The following is a 17,717-nucleotide window of genomic DNA, read 5'->3' as shown; positions in this document are numbered from 1 at the left end:
CCTGGTTGCCCAGGCTGTCCTTTGTGCTCGCTCAGGTTAGTTTTGGAGTTCCCTGTGGCCCTTGGGGTTGAGGTGGTTACTAAGAGAGCAGTCTGGCTCCCACTCCCCAGGGAGGAGGATGGGGGTGAGAGTGGCTATCATTTCACACCAGGAACAAAAACATGAGGTTATTGGGTAGGTTTAGGGTCACGGGATGCCTTGGGCTCCTATTTCTCCAGAGTCCCAGAACAGGGGATAGAAAAATGTGGAAAACTACCAGGTCCTCAAGGGAACTGGGGATGGGGGCAAAGGTGGAACAAGAAACTCCTCTTTCCACCAGAGCCTGTGCCCCTAGAAGGCTGGTGCTGCTGTTTGCCGACAAGCCAGTCACAACTTCTTATGCTGCTTGAGATGCAGCCCAGCCTTCATTCCTAGACCTTGTGTGCCCCAGTGAAAGGAACCTTTTCCACAGGTTGTAAGACCCCAAGTACCTCCTGATGTGCTCAGTGAAAACAGTGTGCTGCTATGGCTTTGAGGCAATCTGGAGCCACCTCCTGCCAGACTGCCTTCTCCAGAACCCTCTCAGAGGGGGTGTTCTGGAGCTCTACTGGGAGACACCATGTGGACCAAATATCCCTCTGAGAGTCTATGAGCAAATCAGGGAGAGATCTGCAGAGAGAAAAGATAAGCAGGACAAAGACAGCTGGGTGTTCTCACACAGAGATGAGCAGTCAACACCAAAAGACAGAGAGCCAGAAACATGGAGATGGAGCAAAGCAACAAACAATATGGTCCTCCTTTCCCCTAGGGTCTGGGAACAGGCATTGCAGGGTAGCTCTAGGCATAATTTAGGACAACCCCTCTTATTTTTTAAAATTTTTTTCTTTTGGTGAGGAAGATTGGCCGTAAGCTAACATCCACTGCCAATCCTCCTCTTTTTGCTTGAGGGAGGTTGTCGCTGAGCTAACATCTATGCCAATCTTCCTCCATTTTGTATGTAGGACGCTGCCATAGCATGGGTTCATGAGAGGAGTGCAGGTCCACGCCCGGGATCTGAACCTGTGAACCCCAGGCCACTGAAGGGGAGCACGTAAACTTAACCACTACAAGCACTACGCCATGCCACGCCACTGGGTCGGCCCCAGACAACTTCCCTTTTATTTATCATTTATTTTTGTTTATTTATTTTTTTGAGGAAGATTAGCCCTGAGCTAACAACTGTGCCCATCTTCCTCTGCTGTATATGTGGGATGCGTCCCACAGCATGGCTTGCCAAGTGGTGCTTAGGTCCACACCCGGGCTCCAAACTGGCAAACCCCGGGCCACTGAAGCAGAGCTTGTGAACTTAACCACTGCGCCACCAGGTGGGCCTCCCTCTTTTAAATATAATGAAGTTGAAGCTCAGGGAGGAGACAGGAGCTGGCCTAGATCATGCTGATCCTGAGTGGGTCGCCCGCTCTGTATTCTGGGAGCAACGAGAAGAGGTGGCTCGGCCGCAGCTGTCTTCTCAGAAGCAAGGAGACCTGAAGGGAAGGAGTCACAACTTCGACCACCCCCATCTGAAGCCCCCTCCCTGAGGACCTCAGGGGCTAGTCTCTCATCTCTCAAATGCCCTGGGCCCTCAGTTCCCTCGTTAATAAAAACATGAACAAGAACACCTGCCTTCTTTCCTCACAGGGCTATTGTGAGGATCAGCTGGAAATAATGCACAGGGAAGAGCTTTACAAGCACAGGGTGTTATTAAGTTTGTGATTAGGCCAGGTCAGTGAGGGCTGCAGGAATAATGGGAGGATTAATGCCGACACCGTAGGAAGGAGGGTGACTAAAGTCTGTCCTGTCCTCTTCCCTCAGTCACCTGCCCTGAGAGAAAGCAGTCAGTGTTTCCAAATTGACTTAAATAAGAAATGTGCAGCAGTGGCAGCCATCCCTCCCTCAGCCTTCACTTGCCCAAGGCAGAGAGATTTTAATTTTCGAGCCGTAATGAGAAAAAGAAACTCAGAATTAAAGAGTATTCCAGCGAAGCAGTCAAAATAGCTGCCCAGACTCTGAATCGAGGGGAGAAGTATAAATTAAATTTTTCCTTTCGCTCCCTAGCACCAACTGGCCTCGAAGAAACAGGGCTGGGTTAGGATGCAGCTGGCCAAGGTCCCCACGACCCTGGCTCTGAGGTCAGATGGCAGGCAGGCCTCACCCTCACCTCAGAGTGCTGACAAGAAAACAAGGAACAGAGACTGTCCACCCACTCACAGGAGACAGTTACCTCCGTCGAGGTTGTCTTCCCCAGGGCCATGACCCTGCTCAGTGAGGTCAGCCTATGAATGTTGAATGCATAGAGTGGCGGTGACTCCCTGGCTCCCACAGTCTAATCCTCTGAGGCACAGAGATGCTGCAGCTACTTTCTTCTTCTCCCAAATGCTGACTCGTTATGTACCACAAACCTCTCTCTGTCCCCTATAATGCAGGCCAGGGGTCCTGGAGTTGGAGAGGGGCTGCCTAGGAAGGAGGGAGCACCTGAGCCCTCAGCTCACATTCTTCTGAGTGTCAGTCTGTTCCCAAGGGAACACCCTTTCAGACGCAGTTGAAAGTTGGGATGGTGGGAATGGCATGGCTCCCCTGAAAAGCTGTGTGAACCTGAAGGCCAGGACACAACCCTCTCCCCGGCCCTCTTCTGCGCTCACCTCCCATTGCTCTCCAAAATAAAACGTCTCTTGCCCCACCCCAGTCCTACCATCTGCCCTTGACCTCCCTTCTCCCTCTCCTTTTCTCATCTGTTTATCCAAAGAACACTGACTGAGTGGCCTACCGTGTGCCAGGATCTGTGCCAGGGTCGGGGACTCAGGGACTCCATAAATAAACCAAACCCAGTTCCTGTTGTCAGGTGGACTGAGGCTTGTGATACAGTACAGAGGATGCTCAGCAATCAAGTATGGAGTTGTTTACTATGGCGTCAGACTGACCTGGTTCAAAACTGCCCCCATCCTTCACTCCTTACAATGTGACCTCAGGCAAATTGTCTCACCTTGGTAAGCTTCAGTTTACTCATCTGTGAAATGGGGATGATAACACTTATAGGATTGTTGTGAAGATTAAGTGAAATGATCCTGGTAAATTTCTTGGAACAGTGCCTGGCACATGGTAAACACTTACTGAAGGCCAGTTAGTGTTATCTTAAGTATCCTAATGATAATGCTGACATTTATTACCCTTTATTGGGTGCTCACTCTGAGCTAGCCAGGGTGCTATGGATACAGCAATGGCTCAACTGTGGCCATTGTCCTTAAAGAGTCCATAATCTGTTAAAGGTGACAGAAGTGTAAACAAGCCACTGGACAAGCGTGATCACTCCAAGAGCTGTCATTTTCTGAACCTAAACTATGCACCAGGCACAATTCTAGGTTTCAAACATGTATTGTCTCTAGTTCCTCACTAACCCTGCAAGGGCTATATTACACCCATTTTACAGAGGTTTTGTAATAATAACTTGCTCAAGATCATGCTGTTTGCAGAGTGAATTATTGACTTAAGGAGAGTGAGCTCTTCCTGAAAAGGGAACAGGAAAGGCTTCAGAGAAGAGGTGATCTTTGATCAGGGTTTTGAAGAATGAGTAGTTTTCCAGAAGCCAAGATGGGGAAGGAGTGAAATGGCATAGCACTTCCGTGGGCCTGCTGGAGAACTGCAGCCGGGAGCAGCATCAGCAGGAGTTCCTCAGGTCTGGAGGTGTTTGTGTCCCATATCAGGGAACACTAAACAGGGCAGTGGTTCCCCCACCAACCCTGACAGCCATTCCCTTATGTGCCTCAGGACCATATCATAACCTACATGAAGGGTGATTATTTTAGAGAGAATGTAATCAACAGGCCTGTAATCCCAGAGGATTTCAGTCGAGGCACAGAGCTGAAATAATTGCATGGAGATGGAGCCCTTCTCATGTCCATTGACATAGCCAAGGGTCCAGCAAGTCAGGGGAGTGGGATGGGATCCCCAGGGAGGCTGGGAGGCACTTACTGGGCTGGAGTCAGAGAGATAGTGTCAATGACCTTGAGAAAACCCCACCAGATTTGGGGCACATAAATGAAACCTCTTCCTTTGTTACAGTCATTTCCCCCCGACTCTTTCTCTCTGCCTGTTTACTCCCCTCGTATGCCACAACAGCAGCAGAGGAGGCAGCCTTCTTGGTGCTGTCACAGATCTGGCAGACTGAGCCAGGAGGTGGCATTAGGATCCATTTGGCTGGTTCCACACCAGGGAAAATCTAGACTCATCATCATTAGCATTCTGTTTCCCTACTCAGAGCAAGGAGAAGCAGCCATCCTGTGCTAAGGATAGCAGCAAGGGGGAGACTTCTAGAGCAAAGCAGTCTTCAGAGCTCGGATCCCCAGTCTCAGGGCCATGCACCCTAGGCAAGGGCCTTCCAGGGCAGCGGGGGTTTGAGGCAGACCTTGGGGGAAACTGTATGACCACAAGGTGGTGAGGCTTTGGTACATGTGACAGACAGGATTGCAAGTGCTCTCCAAATTCCTCCACCCTTTCTTTGAAGCAGCTCCCACCAGCCTCAAAGGCCTAATTCATTCTTCACATTAAGCAGCAGCCCTGGGAGGGAACAACTCCCACAAGAAGCAGGAAGCACGTGCACATTCCAATAAAACGCTCTAAGAGGCAATTATTTCTGGGCTGCCTATCCCAGCCCAGAGTACCAGCAGCCAGATTTCCAGAGCTGCTTTCATTGCCTCTGGCTGTTGGCAAAATTAAACTTCTTGAGAAATGAGAATGAGCTGGCCCCTAGCTCGGGTGGTTGGAATCCTTTGTCTGCCTGGGGCCAAAGTCAGTGTGGGGCTAGGGGATGCAGGGGATGGGAGTGGGGAAGGGGGAGATTATGGAGGAAGGGATGTAGCATTGTAGGCCCCCACCAGGTAGCCTGTGCCATGTGCACATTGAAATGCATGGAACGGGTACCAAGTCTACGTGTCACCCACTGGGGTATGAGCTTGGTGAGGGCAGGGGCCATGGCACTTTTTTTTTTTTTCTTTTTCCTTCTTCTCCCCAAAGTCCCCCAGTACATAGTTGTGTATTCTAGTTGTGGGTCCTTCTAGTTGTGGCATGTGGGATGTCGCCTCAGCATGACTTGATGAGTGGTGCCAGGTCTGCGCCCAAGATCCGAACTGGCAAAACCCTGGTCCGCCAAAGCAGAGCGTGAAAATCCAACCACTCGGCCATAGGGCCGGCCCCCTGCCGTGGCACTCTTGATCATTGTTGCATCCCCAGTGCCTGCCACATAGTAAATACTCAGTAAATATATACTGATTCCTGAATGAATGTGCACCAGGCAAGAGTCTTGTGAAAAATACTGTGAGAATCCTTCCCAGGCTTTCATCTAACACAGATCACATGCATGTACCTTGAAAAACACTTTAGTGCCCTGCCTCTTCACACTTCCCCATGGGATGATGCTGCGGGATACTTAGTAAATTCACAGAAAAGTGAGAAATGGCCTCCTTGGGACATGAAGGGGTGGGCAGTGGCCTGGTTGGGCACACCACAAAGAGGTGGTGCCCTCTGAGGACTCACACCACCACAGTTCGCTCTTGCACCCACGTCAACGTTTGCTTGCACAGACCAGCTTCCATCCCCTTCTTCTGATATGCACAGTTATCCCTCATCTCTCCAGCCTCACGTTGTGTCCGTCTTACTCTATGAGACACCTCTTGTGCCCCACTCCAAATTCTTTCAATCTCACTTCTTATTCTGGCTACTGCTGTGACAAACAACTCCATTCTGGCTTCAACCAGCTCATGGGTTGTGACCTGACAGCACCTCCCCTTCTGGCCAGAGACCTACGTTCTGGCTTTCTGCCCCAGGGCTTCTTTGTGGCCAGGGAACTGCCTGGCTTTCCAGCCTGAAGTCCAGGGTAGTTAATACGCTGGAGGCAACTCTTGACAATGGCAGTGGTTACCACTGGATAAAAGTTTCCCTCTTCTGGGCCTGGTAGATGGTTCTGAGACTCTTCATAAAGCTTTTCAGAATGCTGCCTGGTTGCTTGAAGCTGTGACCTATTCAATAATATATTCTCTCTCACATGGGCTCTCCTCAGTCTCACCCCTCTGTCCCTCACCCTTGCTCCCTGGATCATACCCTTTGTCCCATGCCTGGCTTTCAGGGGAACTCAGGCCAAATCACTTCCTTTTGCCTTTTGCCCTTTCTGCCCCAGCCTCACTGGTCTCCTTTCAGTTCTTCAATTCTTTCCCATGTCAGGACTATCAAACAAGCATTTCCCACCACCTGGAATGCTTGTCTCTCTGCTAGGGAAGTCCCTTGGCTGAGCCCTGAATGACCAGAAGGAGGCAGCCTTGAGGAGATCTGGGAGAAGAATGTTCCAGGCAGAGGGAACAGCTGCTGCAAGAGCCCTGAGGCAGGAATGAAGTTGGCATGCTCAGAGTATAGTAAGAAGGCCTTTATGACTAGAGGAGAGTAAGAGAGGGAAGAGGGGCACAAAATGCAGTTGGAGATGAGGACAGGGACCAGACCAAGTGCAATTTTGTGGACCACAGAAGGAGTTTGCATTTTAAATACATTAGGAAGCAAGCTCCCTGAGGGCAGGGATTATGTTTGTCTGATTCACTGCTGGCTCCTACTATGTAGTAAGCACTCAATAAATGTTTGTGAAATGAATGAATAAACATCCTTGCCTGGGGGCCGGCCTGGTGGTGCAGCGTTAAGTGCGCACGTTCCGCTTTGGCAGTCTGGGGTTCGCCAGTTCGGATCCTGGGTGCAGACATGGCACCACTTGGCATGCCATGCTGTGGTAGGTGTCCCACATATAAAGTAGAGGAAGATGGGCATGGATGTTAGCTCAGAGCCAGTCTTCCTCAGCAAAAAGAGGAGGATTGGCAGTAGTTAGCTCAGGACTAATCTTCCTCCAAAAAAAAAAATCCTTGCCTGTATTCATGTCCCAATAGCCCCTCACCCCACACAAGGTGACAGAGTAGTCCTCTTTTCTAAGATGACAGCTCCTGGGAGGGAGAGGGTCAGGCTGTTTGGTTTTATCCTGAGAGAATCCTCTGAGGGCGAGAGTCCTGACTACTCTGGGACTGACTCTCCTGTCTTCTCTTTTCTCCCACAATCAACTCCGATGCTGTTGCTCACTTCTCTGCTCATGCTGGGCTCTGCTCCTGACACTGTTAGTCACCTCCCTCGGTTCTCAGCTTTCTTAATGAGCAGCTGTCTTGTCTTCAGTCTGAGATGGGCCTCCCCCCGCCTGCTGCTTCCTGGGGAAACCAAGGTCTTTGGTGGGAGTGTAAGGCCCAGAGAAGGGTCCTCTCTGCTCCCTCCCATGCTCTGAAGGGGGTGGGAGGACAGAAAAAAGAATTATCTCTGGGCAAAGGCGGAGGTAAGCAGAAGACAGCTGAAGTTTAGGGGTAGATTGTAAAGGGGGGGCCCAGCTTCCCTGCTGGAAAGAGTCCATGGAGGAACAAAGAACAGGCTGAGATCACAGCAGGAGGAATGAGGAGAGGCTAGAGGGGAGAGAGCCCATTCTGGTGGGCACCTGAGGCCAGAGGGCCTCTCCTTGGCTGACAGCCTTTCCTCGGCTGGCCAATCTGCCTTGTTACTGTTCTGTATGTATGGGGGCAGGGAGGTGACAGAATAACCTCTCAAGGGCCCTGCCACACTCCAGAGAACGCTTGATTGAGATTCCTTGATTGTCATCGGTCGATCTGAGACAGTCCTGGGCAGGGACACCCAACAAGGGGCCAAGGTGAACAGGGGGTTTCCATGCTCTGTGCTGTCACAGTAAGGGGCTGTACGTGGCAGGGGCACTGCAGAAAAAAGATGGCACAGTCAGCGGGTAAGTTGAAGAGAGACTAATGAAGGGAATATTTCCTGGGTGGGGTTATAGGAAACAGCAAATGACCTAGAGGCGCCCTGAGTCTAGACACAGAAGAAAGCTTTTACCACTTCTAGACTGGAAGGGGAAGGGGTGAAGAGGGAGTGGTGTTGCCAGAACCTGGTGGGAGCTGTATGTGGTAGGGCTGTTGTCCTGCAGGAGCTGTGGCCTTCTGAAAAGGAATATAGCTGCTGCCAACACCAAGGCCCAGCAGTGGGGCTGAGGGTAGGGAATAAATATCCTCACCTCTCTTTTTTCCCATTGGCTTGTCTCTTGCCAGTGCCTGCCATTGGCCAAACCCCACAGGCAGCTAAGGGCAAGGAGCCAGGGCAATACGGTCCATAGAAGTCAGCTTCTGGGGTACTGAACAGAGCAGAGAAGAATGGAGAGTGAATCTAGGACCTTCTTATCTCCTCCTCCTAATGTCACCTACCCCTAAGCCTATTCATCCCTTCCTGGTTCCTAAAAAGCTTACAAGTCCCTGTGCCACCTGTACTCAGAACTCATTCCATCTCTCAGGCCAAGGTAGGCCAAATTTGGGCCAGGCTCACAGGAGGCTCCAGCCATGTGGGGAGGATTTCATTTGTCCTGAGTCTACTGCTACCCCAGCTGTTTAGCATCAGGATTCCCAGAAGGCCCTGTTCCCCTCATGCCAGACTTTAGGAGCAGGCAGACTGGGTAATTATACTTTCCTAACAAAGTCTTGCCCCAAGTGACTCTCTTTCAACTAAGTGAAGCAGGAGGTTTCTGCCTGCTTCTCCCCTGCGTGAGCACTGGCCTCTGCCCCTTATCTTCTGAAATTCCATTTTGATCTGAGGAGCCTGGGAGAGCACCCTGACCCTCTCAGCATCTCAGAGACAGAGAAAGGGTCTGTTCCTGCTTGACTTATCCCTGGAAATGCCAAGTCCCTCCCTCTTCCCCTGTAGAACTGTTAAATTCCAAAGGTGCATTTCTCAACACTATCCTGGATTCCCATTTGAACCTTAGTGGTCCCTTTCTTCACACAGCTCATTTCTCACCCTGGTGACCCTGAAGACCCATAAGGGTGGAACGTGAGGCTAACTCTAAGCTCTGAAGCCTAGGGGTCAAGGCATAAATGTATACTGTATTATTCAGGGTTCTCCAGAGAAACGGAACCAATAAGAGATAGATAGATGGATAAGAAAATGAGATTTATTATAGGGAATTGGCTCACAATTATGGAGGCTGAAAGGGTCCCATGTTCTTCCATCTGCAAGGTGGAGACCCAGGGAAGTCAGTGGTGTAGTCTGAAGGCCTGAGAGCTTGAAAGCTGATAGTATAGAATCCCGTCTGGATCTGAAAGTCTATGAACCAGGAGCACTGAGGGCAAGAGAAGAGTGATGTCACAGCTCAAGCAGTCAGGCAGACGGAGAATTCAACCTTCCTCCATCTTTTTGTCCTATTCAAGCCCTCAACAGATTGAATGATACCCACCCATATTGGGAAGGGCAGTCCCCTTCACTCAGTCTACCAATCCAAGTGCTTATCTACTCCAGAAACACCCTCACAGACATACCCAAAAATAATGTTTAACCAGATATCTGGGCATCCTGTGTCCCAGTTAAGTTTATGTATTAAATTAATCATCACGTATACCTACTGGTTCAGGTAACTATTCCATCCTTCCTCTCTCCCCAACCTCCAAGATGAACTGGGCCCTAGGTTTTCCCAGTGCACACAACTTGTAGTAGAAAACTACTGTTTTGGTCTGTCCAGTATCCATTTTGCCTGGCACCAGCTTTGGGGAGTCGGCTTGGGAGCACTACTTCAGCAGTTATAATCTTGGTGGATTGTTAAGGAAGCCTGTCTCCATTCCTTGGCCAAAGGATTGGCATATGACCCAAGCTAGGCCAATCAGATGCTTTTTCTCCCATGAATCTTGAGTGAAATGACATGAAAATGGATTTCATTTATTCCTCAAAGGAGCATCATGAAGAATATTATTCCTTAGCCCCAGCTCCCTTGATTTCACTGTCCTGGTTCTCATCTATCTGGGACAGGCTCTTCAGTATTTTCTTTGGTTCTGTAAACCAACCCCATTTATTTCTAATCATTTTTTGCTTAAGTTATTTTGAGCTTTTCTGTTGCTTGCAACCAAAGAATTCTCACTGACACAAATTCCACTTTCTTGGAGGAGCTGAAGGATCTGCCTCTCCACTGGGCTCATTATCTGGAATCTCTGTCTTGGATTCAAATCTCGTCTCATCCTGGAAGGAAAGGAAAGAGAGCTTCTGCTGCTAGTGGATGCTTGTCACACCTCGTCTCAGGGTCCCACTCTTTGTTGCCTGACTCATCAGGAGCCACTCCCAGCCTGGCTTCCAGGTCTCTACACCCAGGTCACAGCCCAAAATAGTAAAACTTATCTCCCATGACTCCCTGTCACAAGTCCTACAGACACGTCAGGCTGGTCTCCTTGTTTTCCCCAAACAGCAAACTCATTCCTGTGCTGTGCCTTTGCTCGTGACGTTCTTGGACACCTGATAAGCAAATGGCCCTCTGCTGAGTGTTTGAGCCTCTCCCAGACCTTCAAACCTTAGGCTGCATCTTGCTTCTTCCTTCCCTAAGACTCCCGTGCACCATCAAGGCCACAGCTTCTTCTGAGCCAAGCTCCTCATTGAGCTCTCTCTGATGTGGGACAGAGCAAGTGGTTTGTGTGGTTGAGCTTTATTTCCTTTGTAGACTTAAGTCTTTGAGGACTTGAGTATAGGCTCTAGGTCTCTTGGTACTGTTCCTGTATGGGCCTCAGCATTGAGCATGAGGCTAAGCACACAGTACTGCGTGCTCATATTTATTTCTCCACCCCTAATTTGGAAATTGTCTTGGTCTATAACCCGTATTCTTCATTCATTCATTTACCCAACATTTATCAAGCACCTGCTAAGCGTGGGTTCTATTCTCTGCTCTGGAGGTACACAGCAAATAAAACAGCCAAGGAATTCACAGTCTGGTCGTGAAGATTTACTGAGAATTAGATGTAGCAGAATGACCTATTGAGAAAATAACCCTGTCTAGTTTTTCTCAGCTGCAGCCTCACCTCAAAGGAATGAAAAGCATTCCACCCCTCCTGGGAGGAGAGCCAGACTTTGTGTCTTTGAGGTTTGGACTTTATTGACCTCCATGAGGATTTGTGTGTTTCCAGATAGAAAGGAAAAGCTGCAAGCAGCAGGCTACTCAGAAACAACTTCCACACAGCTTTTCTTAGCAGAGGTTAGAATTGGAGGCTTAATGCTTCCCAGATTGAAGAGGGATGGGCACAACTCAGGAGGGTTAGTTGGAATTCTCAAGACTAGAAAGGGAATGAAGGTATGAATTCCATCAGAGCAGAGACCTGAGCTCATGTGAATACAGGTCCTCTGAGATGGGAGGACCGAGGAGGAAGATTATTTGATGAACAAATATGTGGTAATAGTAGCAGCTGGCATTTATTGCACACTTACTATATGCCCAGGCACTGTGTTAAACACTTTATATATATTCACTTATTTCTCACAAGAACCCTATGAATTAAGTACTATTATTGTTTCCATTTTACAGATGAGGCAAAGAAAGATTAAATGAATTGCCTGAAGTTATGGATCTGAGAATCAAGCTTAAGCAATCACTGAGGGCCATGAGTGACTATGAGGGCTGAGCACAAAGGGCCACAGTTTGGGGAGCCTTGGCACCAGTCACTGTGGCTGGACTTGTCACAGAAGGGATGGAGCTTCCTCAGAAGCCCCACCTTCAGGTACACTTCAAAGCCCAGGCAGGGGATAGAGCTGTGGCAACTGGCATGAACTGAGGACCTGGTAATCTTGGTAAGAAGGGGTTTATATCAGTTAACCACGGCCACAATAATGCTATATAACAATCACCAAATTGCAGTGCACACAACAGTAAGCATTTATTTAGCTCATGAGTTTGGTGACTTGCTGGGTGCTAGTTGCTTATAGGCTGGCTTTGGCTGGGCTGGTTTGGTTCTGCTCCATGTGCCTCTCATCTTCCTTCCAGGACCAGCAGGCTGGCCAGGGAATGTTCATCTCATGGAGGCAGTTGAGGCCCAAATGTAACAGCCCCAACACACAAGCCCATTTTAAACCTCTACTTAGTCAAGTCTGCTAAAATACCACAGGTCAAAACAAGTCATATGGCCAAGCCCAGAGTCAAAGGATGGAGAAATACGCCCCACCCACAGGAGGAACCTGCAAAGTTGCCTAGTGAGGAATATAGATGTATGATCCTGTTACCTAGGAGGGAGCAAAGTGATGGAACAATAATCCAGCATTCCACAGAACTTAAGCTGGATTTAGTTTTGATTTAGAGAGATAATGAAATCCTACATTATTTCGTGGAGTAGTTCCTGCCTGTTACAGAGATAAAATCTGCCTTCAGGGACCACAGAGTTTGCTCTGTGAATATTTAAATTTTTAGTTTTTATTTTAGTGAAAATCTTAAAAACGCCTTTTAACAAGAACATACTCTGGTAGGTCTAGATGACTGTGATGGCTGCCTTACAATTTTCAAAGCCCAGTGATCACCTAGAGTGCCAGCATTTAACTTTTTTTTTTAAAGGTTGGCACCTGAGCTAACAACTGTTGCCAATCTTCTTTTTTTTCCTTCTCCCCAAAGTCCCCCAGTACAAAGTTGTGTATTCTAGTTGTGAGTGCTTCTGGTTGTGCTATGTGGGACGCTGCCTCAGCATGGCCTGATGAGCGGTGCAGTGTCTGCGCCCAGGATCCGAACCGGCGAAACCCTGGCCTGCTGAAGCGGAGTGTGCGAACTTAACCACAAGGTGACAGCCCGGGCCCAGCATTTGACTTTTTAATGAGGGTTCCTCAAACTGGCGTCTGTATTCTTAGGCAGCCATGCATTTTCAAGGTTGGAAAACATAGTGAGAATGACACACAGCAGACAATGTATAGAAGAGGCCCAGATACAGTGCTGTGGGCATCCAAGGGTACGGCAGGCTAGGGCAGCTATGGGGCTCAGGGCAGGGTTTCTGGTGCCCTATAGAGAAGCACTGGTGGCATTTGAATAGGTCTTGCAGGATGGTGGGGTGGGCCCTGGGGATAATCTCCAGGTTCTTCTCTGTGTAGACGTACATAACCAGATTTCTCGTGTCTAGGGCTTCCCTGGGCAGAAAGAGCTTTACCTTCCATCTCTGCAAATCTAGAATCAGTTTTTGCATTTTTTGCATCACAGTCTTGTCCTTCACCTTCACGTATATGCTGCTGGTTCTCACATTTGAAGAGAAGACCAGGGAGTGTAAGCTCCCCGCCTTTGTAGCCAAGTCAACCAGGGTTCAAATCTTGGCTTTGACATTTACCAGCTCTGGGCTCTTAGGCAAGTTGCTTGAGCTCTCGGAGCTCCAGTTTCCTCCTCTGAAGAAGGGAATCCTAATTCTCTCACGGGGTGTTTAAAGAATTAGAACTAGCCAGTGAAGCCTAGGTTTTCTTTGTGGGAAGATTTTTCACTTCTGATTCAATTTCTTTAATGGTTGTAGAATTATTCAGATTTCCTATTTCAAGTTGAGTCAGTATTAGTAAGTTATATATTTTGAGCAATGTGTCTATTTCACATATATCTTTCATTTTATTGGTACAAAGTTATTCATAATATCCTCATATTTTCTTTCCAATGCCTGAAGCATCCATAGCAATATCCTTCTTTTCATTCCCAACATTGTTTATTTTTGTCTTCTTTCGACTTCTTCTCCATCAGTATCATCAGAGCTTTATCAGTTTTTACAAAATCTGTTTCTGGCGTGGCTGATCCTCCCTGTTGCATGTTTAGTTTCTATTTCTTCAGTTTCTATTCTTCATCTTGCTACTTCCCTCCTTCTACATTCTATATATATATATATATATTTTTTTTTTTTTTTGAGCAAGATTAGCCCTGAGCTAACATCGGCTGCCAATGCTCCTCTTTTTTTGCTGAAGAAGACTGGCCCTGAGCTAACATCCATGCCCATCTTCCTCTACTTTATTTGTAGAACACCTGCCATAGCATGGCTTGCCAAGCAGTGCCGTGTCTGCACCCGGGGATCCGAACCGGCGAACCCCAGACTGCCAAAGTGGAATGTATGAACTTAACCCCTGCACCACCGGGCCAGCCCCTTCCTTCTACATTCTTTGAGTTTATTTTGCTATGTTTTTTTTCTAACTTATTAAGATAGATCCTAGCTCGTTAATTTTCAATCTTTTTTCTTTTCTAAGATGTCCGTTCAAGGCTCTACATTTCCTTTGGAGACTTAAATTTAAAAGATATATGTAGGGGCCGGCCCCATGGCTGAGTGGTAAATATATTATCATCATCATTATTATCTAGTGTCAGATGTGATGAGACTCCATGGCACAGTTTCCAGCTCTCTTGCTCTCTAATGTGACACATGTCCCCTGAGTGATCACCAGTACACACTCTGAGGACTTATTCTGGACCACAGATCTCCTCCTTTTTTGGGTTTTGAGGAGGCTTCCTCTGAAGGTTTAGGCAGGGCACAGACAGGGTCACGTGCCTTTGGCCCTGTCTTCCTCAGGGAACTCAGGCCTTGTTTCCTAGATGGGCTGGCAAGGTCAGGCCCGTGAGTAGTGCGAGTTCTAACCTGCAGGCCTGTGACATATTATATTTTCTAAAAATGGCCACAATAATATCTCCCATCCCATACGCTCTTCTAGAACCTTGTTGTTCCCCATCGAGAAGAGGAATATACTTCCCCTCTCCTTGAGTCTGGTAGGTTTGTGGCTTCCTTATTGAGTATAAACTGTAGACCAAAAGGCTGCAGCAGATGTGGTGCTGAGAAACTTCTGAAGCTTGGTCATAAAAGACAATGTAGCTTCCACTTAGCCAAAAAAACTCATGATTAGAGCCCTGAGTCTCCACACAGGAAGTCAGGCTACCCTGCGGCCGCCATCTTGTGAAGAAGCCAAACCACCTAGAGAGGCCATGTGCAGGCACTCTGGCCTTCAATCCTAATTTTCAAGTCTACCCAGCCCAGGCACCAGACATGTGAGTGAATGAACCTTCAGTGATTCCAGCCCCCAGCTGTTGAGAGACCCACATCCTTCCAATCTTACCAGCTGAGGCCCCAGACATTGTGGAACAGAGACAAGCCATTCCCCACTGTGCTCATCCAAATTCTTGATCTAGAGAGTCATGAGCATAAAAAACGATTGTTTTTAAGCTCTAAGCTTTCAGATATTTTGCTACGTAGCAATAGATAACTGGAACAATGCTCATTATCTTGTCTGGTACCCAATGCCTTCACCAGACTCCTTCAACCTCTACCATACTCCATATACTCTGGATTTCCCACCTAGGCCCAAGCAGAACATGCAGAGGCAGAGCACAGCAAAGGGTCTTATGTGTGAGTCCTGGAGCAAACTGGAAATGGAGATTCTTTGATCCTATCTATTATATAGACTGAGCTCTCCTGAGACCCTTGATTTCCAAACTTTTCAAGTGCTAAGACCTCAGTTATCTCATCAAAAAGGCTGGGTGTCCCCCACATGATGTTGGTTGTACTTTCAGTATAGCTTCATATATAGCTAACATTTATTAAGACCTTACTAAGAGCCAGGCACTGTGCTAAGTATTTTATATGCAGTATCTCCATGAATCCTCATAACAAACCTATGACTGTTGTTATTCCCATTTTACAGATGTGAAGAGAGGTGATCAAATTGCCCCTGCAGCCTGTTCTGCATGTCAAATGCAGAGCACATGAGGGAGGGCCTATAGAACGATATCCAAATCCTTACCCTCTTGTCCTGGAGAGTGTTGTCATCCAGCTTCACGTTTGCCCTTCTACACTGCCCCCCAAGACCTGAGATCCTGAAAAGCAGTGTAGATTCCGTACACTCCTTTTATAGCTGGCTTCCTGTTAGGTTCTGCCAGTTGGAGCCACTGGCTGGAGACTGGAAGGCAGGAATAAGGAAGAGGCCATGTTCCTTTCTGCATTTTGTTGGCGCTGCTAGTAATGGCCATGTTGCTTGTTCTTGGGTTCCTACTCAGGTGGTTCAGTTCCTAATAGCAGCTTCATTGCTATGGCACAGCAATTTTCAGCTGTGGTTATCACTATTTCCCATTTTACTCTTCCAGCCTTAAGGATAGTGACTTCCTATAATTACTAATCTTTGGATAAGCTCATCTCCCTCTTTTTGCTCCTCCAGCTCTTCCAACGTGTTTGTTACCAACTTCTCAAATTTAAATTCCTTCCACCTGAAATATCTAGAGTGATTTCTGACTTTTTTTGATTGTCTATTAACTAATACACTTGCCTTTACAAAACTTTGTATAACATGACCTTTATTTAACTCTCCAACCTCAACTCCCATCATTCTCCCTCTTGCTCACTATCCTTCAGCCACACTTGTCTCTTTTCTGTTCGTCAAGTAATTACAGCCTTTTTCTGCCTTGGGGCCTTTGCACCTGTTTTTCCCAATGCTTAGAATGCTTTTCCCTCAGCACTTTGCAAAGCCGACTCCTTCCCGTGCCTCCAGTCTCAGCATAAATGTCAGCTTTGGAGAGCAGCCCTCAGTAACCCTACCCCACACCCAAGTACTTTTATCACATCACCCTTTTATTGTCTTCACAGCACTTATTACTAACTGACCTTATCTTGCTGATTTATTCCTTAACTTGTTTATTGTCTGCTTCCCAGACGAAAATGAAACTCTGAAAGAGCAGAGAGCTTGTCTGTCTTGTTTATTACTGTATCCAGTGCCTGGCACAGACTTGGTGCTTAATATATATTTGTGAGTGAATGAGTGATAGAACGAGTGATATGCAAGCCTCTCCTCAGGCCTGAGATGTGCCCTGCCACTTACTGAGATGTTTGCCTTTGGAGGCTATTCAAGGGAGAAATTTCCCTGCCTCCCTTGAAGAAGGACCGCCAAGGTTTTTACCTAGCCACAGGGCCCTGAGCTCTACTTGTGCCTTCAGGCAGGCCCCTCCTGAGCAGTAGGAAGCCTCCTTATAGCCCTACCCGTCTGCTAGCATGTCCTAGTCAGCCTGTTTCTCTTCATGCTTCCAGCAAGCTGCAGGGCATTAATGATTAAAAGTGCAAACCTTCCCAGGGCCAGTATCAATTAGACCACACGCCCACCAGGTGGGCAGCTTATTAATTCCAATAAGCCAGGACCCACTCTCACCCAGCCTTTTCCATCTGTGTACTGAATTTGATAACTATCAACAAAACAAACAAGATTGTTATAAAATTAATTTTACTGATCATCACATTCTTATCACATATCAAGAAGCAGAAAATTTCTGTTACATAAACATTTAACCCAAATCATTGCTGTAATAATAAGCTGAATTCAAAAAGACAACGAAATTCGTACTGCAATGCATGCAACTGCAAAGAGCCATTATATTTTTCTTTTATGACATTATGTGCAGAATAAATTATGGGATCTTATTCTAAACTAAACAAAACAAAAACTCATTTTACTGCTGCAGCGGAAGAGAGAAGCCAGCAGGATGAAGACTGAGGCTTTCTTTGCAAGGATGGATGCTCCACTAGGTCATCTTGTCCATTCCCCTGCCTCTGGGAAGACCTCTTTTTTGGTTTTAACATCTCCTAGTTTGGAAGTATCCTCTGGATACCAGGCTGGCTGATGCAGGCAAAGGAAACAGACAGAAAAATCATAGACACCTTTGTAAGAACATTGTTGTTGTTAGTGCTGTCGAGTCAATTCCAACTCCTGGTGACCCTGTATAGCAGAGTGGAACCCCACCTGGTCTTTTTGCACCATCCTCTGCCCTTCCAGCACATATCAGACAATGATCCACTGCTATGCACAGGGTTTTTAGGACAGATTTTTCAGAAGTATGTGGCCACGTCCTTCTTCCTAGTCTG

The 17,717-nt window shown here is 47.5% G+C and overlaps 2 protein-coding genes across 6 annotated transcripts in view; one reads left to right on the top strand and one right to left on the bottom strand.

Moving 5' to 3' along the window:
* Positions 1-17,717, top strand: part of CTNNA1 (catenin alpha 1) — a 313,987-nt gene that overhangs the window by 65,482 nt on the left and 230,788 nt on the right. The gene's annotated exons all lie outside the window — the stretch shown is intronic.
* The window catches only part of LOC103551343 (proline-rich protein HaeIII subfamily 1-like), a 53,934-nt gene continuing 53,279 nt past the window's right edge, over positions 17,063-17,717 (bottom strand). Inside the window, exon 7 of the mRNA XM_070571731.1 lies at positions 17,063-17,472. The gene's annotated coding sequence lies outside the window, so the exon portion shown is untranslated. The remainder of the gene's footprint in view (positions 17,473-17,717) is intronic.

The sequence above is a fragment of the Equus przewalskii genome, chromosome 13 (assembly GCF_037783145.1).
Source record: "Equus przewalskii isolate Varuska chromosome 13, EquPr2, whole genome shotgun sequence".
NCBI classification, from domain to species: domain Eukaryota; kingdom Metazoa; phylum Chordata; class Mammalia; order Perissodactyla; family Equidae; genus Equus; species Equus przewalskii.
This window is presented reverse-complemented; position numbering and strand designations above follow the sequence as displayed.